This window comes from Bubalus bubalis, chromosome 9 (assembly GCF_019923935.1).
Source record: "Bubalus bubalis isolate 160015118507 breed Murrah chromosome 9, NDDB_SH_1, whole genome shotgun sequence".
NCBI lineage: Eukaryota > Metazoa > Chordata > Mammalia > Artiodactyla > Bovidae > Bubalus > Bubalus bubalis.
In genome coordinates, this window is record NC_059165.1 from 100,801,119 (window position 1) to 100,809,237 (window position 8,119).

At 38.3% G+C, this 8,119-nt stretch overlaps 1 pseudogene; it reads left to right on the forward strand.

Moving 5' to 3' along the window:
- Positions 1-6,875: 6,875 nt before the first annotated feature.
- Positions 6,876-7,811, forward strand: LOC112587084 (annotated as a pseudogene).
- The last annotated feature ends 308 nt before the right edge of the window (positions 7,812-8,119 follow it).

The window sequence follows — 8,119 nt, forward strand, 5'->3', positions numbered from 1 at the left end:
GTTGGGCCAGTGAAGCAGCAGGCTGATAATAGAGACCTTATATTTTCATTATTGAATCGATACTTAATTATTTTTTAATTAAAAAAATTTGCTGGATGGCGTGTGAGATCTTAGTTCTCTGGACAGGGATGGAACCCCATTTCCCTGTAGTGGAAGCCCAGAATCTTAACCACTGTACCACCAGGGCATGCTAAGTTGCTTTAGTCATGTCTGACACTTTGTCAGGCTTCTCTGTCCATGGGATTTCTCCGGCAAGACTACTAGAGTGGGTTGTCATGCCCTTCTCCAGGGGAATGTTCCTGACTCAGAGATTGAACCTGTATCTCTTATGTCTCCTACATTGGTAGGTGGGTTCTTTACCACTGGAGCCACCTGCGAAGCCAGTCTTGATAATTCTGAAGCTAGGGGAGTCAGAGCAAGATTTATAGTGGATGGTGCTCATGATCAGCTCACTCTGTGTAAAGATCACTCAGGCCAATGTGAGCAACAGAGTATTGAAGCTGTCAAAGCCATATATAGATGATGAGTGGAAATAGAAAAATGGAGGTAGGATTGTGAGGTGGGAAACATATCTGTGAGCGATTGAAATAGTATGTCTGAAAATTCACTGATTAATAGTAGTCATACAAGGGCATTTAAATTAGTTCTTTTATTTATATCTTACAGTGCTCAGTTGCTTCAGTCATGTCCAACTCTTTGCAACTGTATGGACTGTAGTCCACCGGGTTCTTCTGTTCATGGTATTCTCCAGGCAAGCATCCTGGAGTGGGTTGCCATGCCCTCCTCTAGGGCGCCTTCTTGACCAAGGGGTGGAACCCATGTCTCCTGCATCTCCTGCATTGGCAGGCAGATTCTTTACCCACTGAGCCACCCGGGAAGCCCTTTTCTTGCAATAACGTTATACAATTGGATGTCATTGTTCCAATTTTTTGGATAAAGAATGAGACTCACTGCAGTACTATTGCTTGTCCAAGGCAAGTATTAGACTCGGGAGTCGAATTCGGAACCTGCTGTTTCCAAGATGCTTACATTTCACTAAAATTTAAATTTTTAAATAATCATTATTTGTTAAACAGCTTTAGACTAAAAAAAATTGTAAAGATAGTGCACAGAGTTTTTGTAAACTCCGTACCCAGTTTCCCTTATTTATAGCCTCTGTCTAGGGTACCATATTACATTTAGACATTTATTTCTTCTTGATTCTTCTTGGCAGTGCCAGTTTTTCAGATTTTCCCTTGTTTTCAATGAACTTAAATTTTGAGGAGTACTGATCAGGTATTTTGCAGAAGGCAATGGCACCCCACTCCAGTACTCTTGCCTGGAAAATCCCATGGATGGAGGAGCGTGGTAGGCTGTCATCCCTGGGTCGCTAAGAGTCAGACATGACTGAGCAACTTCACTTTCACTTTTCACTTTCATGCATTGGAGAAGAAAATGGCAACCCACTCCAGTATTCTTGCCTGGAAAATCCCAGGGATGCGGGAGCCTGGTGGGCTGCCATCTATGGGGTTGCAAAGAGTCGGATACGACTAAAGTGACTTAGCAGCAGCAGCAGCAGATCAGGTATTTTATAAAACATTCCTTGATTTGAAGTAGTTTGATGTTTTTCTCATGTTTGGAGTGGTTTATGATTTTTAAGAGAAAGACTACATAAGTGAAATGCTTTATTCATCATACCATGTCAAGGGTACATATATATCAGCACAAGTAATCACTGTTCACTCTGACATTGATTACCTGGCTGACTGTCAGGTTTCTTCACTGTAAATTTACTCTTTTTCCTCCTCCCAAACTGTATTCTTCGTAAGAGAGTTAGTGCATATACCTTTCATTTCAAGAATGACAATTTACATTCCACCTCTTTTAGAGTATAGTGTCTACATAATTTACTGGATTTCTTTTGCACTAGGGATTTGTCTCTATTAATATTATTTATCATTTACTTTATCAGTGTGAACTTAAGGATATTTATTTTAAATGCTTAATTATAATCCAATACTACTTTATTTAGCTTGTTGCTAAAAACTTTCAGCTTTGGGTATTGAGAGTTCTTTCAGATGGCACCTGTGTCCCTTTGATATAATATATCCCCATTATTGTAGAGTTTTTTTTTTTTTTTTAACACTCCCTTACCTTATGGAACCATCAGATGCCCCTGGCTCATCTCATCTTTCCAGCTCCAGGCCTAGAAATAGTTACTCCTCCAAGAGCCCTGGTTCCTTCTGTTGGAGAATGGTATTAGAAATCAATATCTGGGATATCCCTGGTGGTTTAGTGGTTGAGACTCTGAGCTTCCTATGCAGAGGGCACAGGTTTGATCATTGGTTGAGGAACTAAGACTCTTGTTAGGGAACTAAGATCCCACATCTTACACAACATGGGCATAACACAAACAAAATAAGATCTGGATTCCAGTTGTCTGTTTATACAAGAGTCATTAGCCCTCTCAGTTGATGAGATAAATGTATGTGTGTTTGGCTTCCCTGGTGGCTCAGTGGTAAAAAATCTGCCTGAAATATAGGTAATGCAAATTTTATCCCTATGCAGAGAAGATCCCCTGGAAAAGGAAATGGCAACCCACTCCAGTATTCTTTCCTGGAGAATCCTATGGATAGAGGAGCCTGGTGGGCTATAGTCCATGGAGTCACAAAAGATTTGGACATGACTTAGTGATTAAGCAACAACAACAACACATGTGTGTATACAAATCTGTGTGCCTGCATGTATGGTTAGTCATTCAGTTGTGTCCAACTCTGGGTTCCCATGGACTGTAGCCTGCTTTGTTTCCTGTCCATGGGATTCTTCAGGCAAGAATACCTAAGCAAGTTGCCATGCCCTCCTCCAGGGTACCTTCCTGACCCAGGGACTAAACCCAGGTCTCCTGCATTGGCAGGCAGATTCTTTACCTCTGAACCACCAGGGAAGCCCTATAGCAATCTGTGTATGCATGTGTGTATATATATATATATATATATATATATATATATATATACACATACCTGTTTATATACACACATATAAAACCTGTGTATTTATGTCTCTAACTTGAATTTATTACCATATAGTTACTCCAGTCTCTTCCCCTTTCTTATGTGTACAAAATCACTGCAGTAGTGAGATTCTGGGTTTCCACATCTATCATCCACTTACTTAATTGTTCCATTCCAATATACACCTATAGGAGCATCATCATTGTTAACTCATATTATGGTGGAATACAACTGTATCAACTTGAGTACAGTAATTATGTACAATTCTTTGCCTTTAATTTTATAGTCTCTACTCATTTCCAGTAATACTAAGTTCAGCACTGTTCCCCTTCTTCCTTCAGTGAAGGTGTTCCATTTATTTGAATACAATTAGATTTTTTTCTCCACAGTCTGCATTCCATCCTGGAATTCCCTCAACCTTCTAACTGATGTCTTTATTTACATACCTTGATATTTACTCTTTGTTAAGTTTAGTGCATTTTGACAAATACATACTGTCACATGTCCACAATTACAGTATCTTATGGATTAGTTTCACTGCTGTGAAAAATTCCTTGTCTTTTAACTTTTCACCGTTTCTTCCTCAGAGTCATACAACCTTAACTTTCAATCTGACTTCATTCATTTAGAAACAAGCATATAAGATTTATCCATGCCATTTTATGGCTTGCTAATTGATTTTTATCATTCGTTTTTTTAATCACTAATTTATTTTTATTCATTTGTACAGATGTACTACAGTGTGTTTATACATTTACTTAATTGAAGGGCACCTTGGTTGCATTCTATTTTAGAGACCACGAACAAAGCTGCTATAATCATTTGAATGCAGATTTTTGTGTGGACATGTTTTTGGATTAGTTGGGTATATACCTTAGTTGTACATCCCAGGTTTCACAGCAGTAAAGGATTTGCCTGCCAATGCAGGAGATGCAGGTTTGATCCATGGGTCGGGAAGATACCTTGGAGGTGGAAATGGCAACCCACTTCATTATTCTTGCCTGAAAAATTCCATGGACAGAGGACCTGCCAGGCTACAGTTCATGGGGTTACAAAGAGTAGGACATGACAAATGACTATGTATCCTAGTAGTTACACTGCTGGATTGTATGGTAAGATTATATTTAACTTCAGAAGAATCTACCAAACTGTCCTCCTAAGTGGCAATGCTATTTTTTAATCCCACTGGCAATGAATGAGAGTTTGTATTGCTTCACATACTTGTCAATTGGTATGTAAAGTTTTTGTTTGTTTGTTTTCAGCTGTTCTAATTGGTGTATATTGGTTGTTGTTTATTCTAATTATCTACTGAAAAAAGATGCTGTGCATTTTTCCAGAAGCTTTCTTGCCATCAGTGTTTCTTTTTTAAGATGTCTTTGCCTTCGTTCATGCTAAGTCAACAATGGTGTCCATTTTGAACTGGATTACTTGTTTTCTTATTGTTGAAATTATGAGTTCTATGTCTAATTTGGATTCAAGTCCTGTATTAGACACATGTTTTTCAAGTACTATTTCTAAGATTGCTGCTTGACTGTTGTCACTCTTAGTGACTTTTACAAAGCAAATTTTTAAAGAAATGAATTACAACTTATTTTTTCATGAATTATTCTTTTGGTGCTGTGCCTAAAACCTTATTGTCAAATCTAAGACATTCTAGATTTCCCCCAGTGTTTTCTTCTAGATGACTTATGGTTTTGTGTTTTAAGTATATGATACCTGGTGACCGCAGCCATGAAATTAAAAGGCACTTACTCCTTGGAAGAAAAGTTGTGACCAACCTCGATAGCATATTGAAAAGCAGAGACATTACTTTGCCAACAAAGGTCCGTCTAGTCAGGCTATGTTTTTTCCAGCGGTCATGTATGGATGTGAGAGTTGAACTATGAAGAAAGCTGAGCGCTGAAGAATTGATGCTTTTGAACTGTGGTGTTGGAGAAGACTCTTGAGAGTCCCTTGGACTGCAAGGAGATCCAATCAGTCCATTCTGAAGGAGATCAGCCCTGGGATTTCTTTGGAAGGAATGATGCTAAAGCGGAAACTCCAGTACTTTGTCCACCTCATGCGAAGAGTTGACTCATTGGAAAAGACTCTGATGCTTGGAGGGATTGGGGGCAGGAGGAGAAGGGGACGACAGAGGATGAGATGGCTAGATGGCATTACCAACTTGATGGACGTGAGTCTGAGTGAACTCTGGGAGTTGGTGATGGACAGGGAGGTCTGACGTGCTGCGATTTCTGGGGTCACAAAGAGTGGGACATGACTGAGCAACTGAACTGAACTGAACTGGACTGAGGTAATTTTGTGAAAGGGCTTTGCCCCATTTTCTCACCATCAAGTAGGTTTTTTAGTTGTTGGCTTTCTGTTACACCTTCTGTACAAAACAGAGGAAGTTCTTATACTCAATCTACTGCATGTTTATTATTATTATTATGAACGTGTTTTGGGTTTTGTCAACTGCTCTTTTTACATCAATTGATATGATTTCTCTTCATTAGCTTGTTGACATAGTAAATTAAATGATTTTCTTTTTAGCATTTAAAAAATTAACATGAGGTTATTAACAAAATTTAAAGTTAACACTATTGTTAACTGAAGGAAGGAATAGATTACATTTATTTTCAAATTTTGAACCCACCCTGCATACCTGGAATAAATTCTCCTTGGTCTTGGTATAAAATTCACTCTATTGTTTGTTTTGATTTGCTAATATTTTGTTGAGGACCTTTGTACCTATATTTGTGAGTTATACTGATCTGCAGTTTTCTTTTCCTGTAATATGCCTACCTAGTTTTCTGTTCATTAAGGCTGGCTTTACAGAATTAGGAAGTATCCTAACTGCTTCTACTTTCTGGAAACACTGTGGGGAATTGAAGTAATTTCTTTCTGAAATCATCACTAGAATTCACTATCATTTCAGCAATATTTTAAAAATAACTGTTTCGCTTATTAAAATATTTTCCCATGTGACTAGATTTTGGAAAGAAAGGCTTTAAAATGTTTTGCTTTAATTCTATCAATTTTACAATATGTATTTAAATTATTTATTGATTTTTATTTAAACAGATAAATAGTAATGTGAGGATAAATGGCAATGTGAGGCTATGAATAATTTTAGGCCATAAAGATTGAAAATATTTATCTAGTTGGGTATTCATATTATTATTGTTGGGGGCATTTAGGGAGCTATAAGATGAATGTATAATAATGCTATCACCCCAAAAAAGGTGATTTCCCATAGTTTCTTCTTTCAGTGAAATACAGTCTTTTGCTTCTTTTCCTCCCTTTTTGTCTATTTCATTTCTCTCTCCTTCTCTGTATTTTCTCTCTCTCTCCATGCACATAGAAGAAGACTTGTAAAGTTCCCTGCTTCATATCTGGCTCATTCTTGAGATCCCAGTAGACATGGCTACCCAATTAGGATACTTGAACTAAAAACTGGAATTCTCAGAGGAAAGCAAACTAATAGATTTATCCTATAGAAGCTTCTGCTGGCCCTATCAACTGCTTCAGATGCAGGAGGACTCAGTGACACCATAGTGCATTGTTTGGATGTGCCTAAATTTACTTATCCAATCGGCTTCCCTGGTGGCTCAGAGGGTAAAGCATCTGCCTGCAAGGAGGAAGACCTCGGTTTGATCCCTGGGTCAGGAAAATCCTCTGGAGAAAGAAATGGCAACCCACTCCAGTACTATTGCCTGAAGAATCCCGTGGATGGAGGAGTCTGGTAGGCTACAGCCCACGAGGTTGCAGAGTCAGACATGACTGAATGATTTCACTTTCACTTACTGAAGAACATCATGCTTCCTTCTCAGTTAATTTCTTGATGGCTTCGTTTAGCTAAATTTGCACTGTTCCTGTTTCTATTTCTGCAGTTTCATGGGCTACATGGAAGCAGGAAACCAAACTCGTATTTCAGAGTTTATCCTCCTGGGACTCTCAGAAGAGGTATTATTGCAGCCTCTCCTCTTTTGGCTCTTCCTGTTCATGTACCTGGTCACCTTCATTGGGAACCTTCTCATAATCCTGGCCATTATCACTGACTCCCACCTCCACACACCCATGTATTTCTTTCTCTTCAACCTATCTTTTTCAGACATCTGTTTCTCCTCTACCACCATCCCAAAGATGCTGTGGAACATGCAGACTCAGAGTCAAGTTATCACCTATGAAGGCTGCATCATACAGATGTATTTTTTCATACTTTTTGGGATGTTAGACAACATCCTCTTGACTGTGATGGCTTATGACCGGTTTGCAGCCATCTGCCACCCATTGCAGTACCTGATCATCATGAACCCTAAGTTTTGTGACCTCCTGCTTCTGACATCCTGGTTAGTGAGTATCTTTGACTCTCTGTTACATGGCTTAATGATTTTGCAACTCTCTTTTTTGCACAAAATTGGAAATTCACCATTTTTTTTGCGAACTTTATGAGGTGGTTCAGCTTGCTTGTTCTGATACTTTCCTCAATGACCTGATGATATATTTTGCAAGTGGAGTTCTGGTTATTGTTCCACTCACTAGTATCCTTTTTTCTTACTCTAAGGTTGTATCCTCTATTTTGAAAATTTCATCCACAAGGGGCAAGTATAAAGCATTTTCTACATGTCTCACCTCTCAACTGTCTCCTTGTTCTATGGTACAAGCCTTGGGGTGTATCTTAGCTCTGCTAGCACACAAAACTCCAGGGCAACTGCAGTAGCCTCAGTGATGTACACTGTGGTCACACCCATGCTGAACCCTTTTATCTACAGTCTTAAAAACAAAGATATAAAGCAAGCCCTTAAAACACTCTTCAGTAGAGAAACATTCTTGGTATAAGGGAAATATTTGTCTGAAGATAGAGACTTTTTCATGAGTAACAGTCCTCAAAACCCTAAGAGATCCTAATCATGATTAATATTATCAGTGACCAGAAAGATAATTTGAAATTTAAGTTATTTAAAGAGTTCAGTTTCTTTCATTTTTCATATATAGGCAATGGTTTCTTCCTGTATTTTCTTTAAAATTTTGATCTCTTGATATATTCTCTGGGTTTAGTGTGGGAAATAGAACCTACTGTATAAGTTTTCACAAGTATAATATGTAATACAGGAAATGTAACACTTAAAATAATACAGGATTGCTGA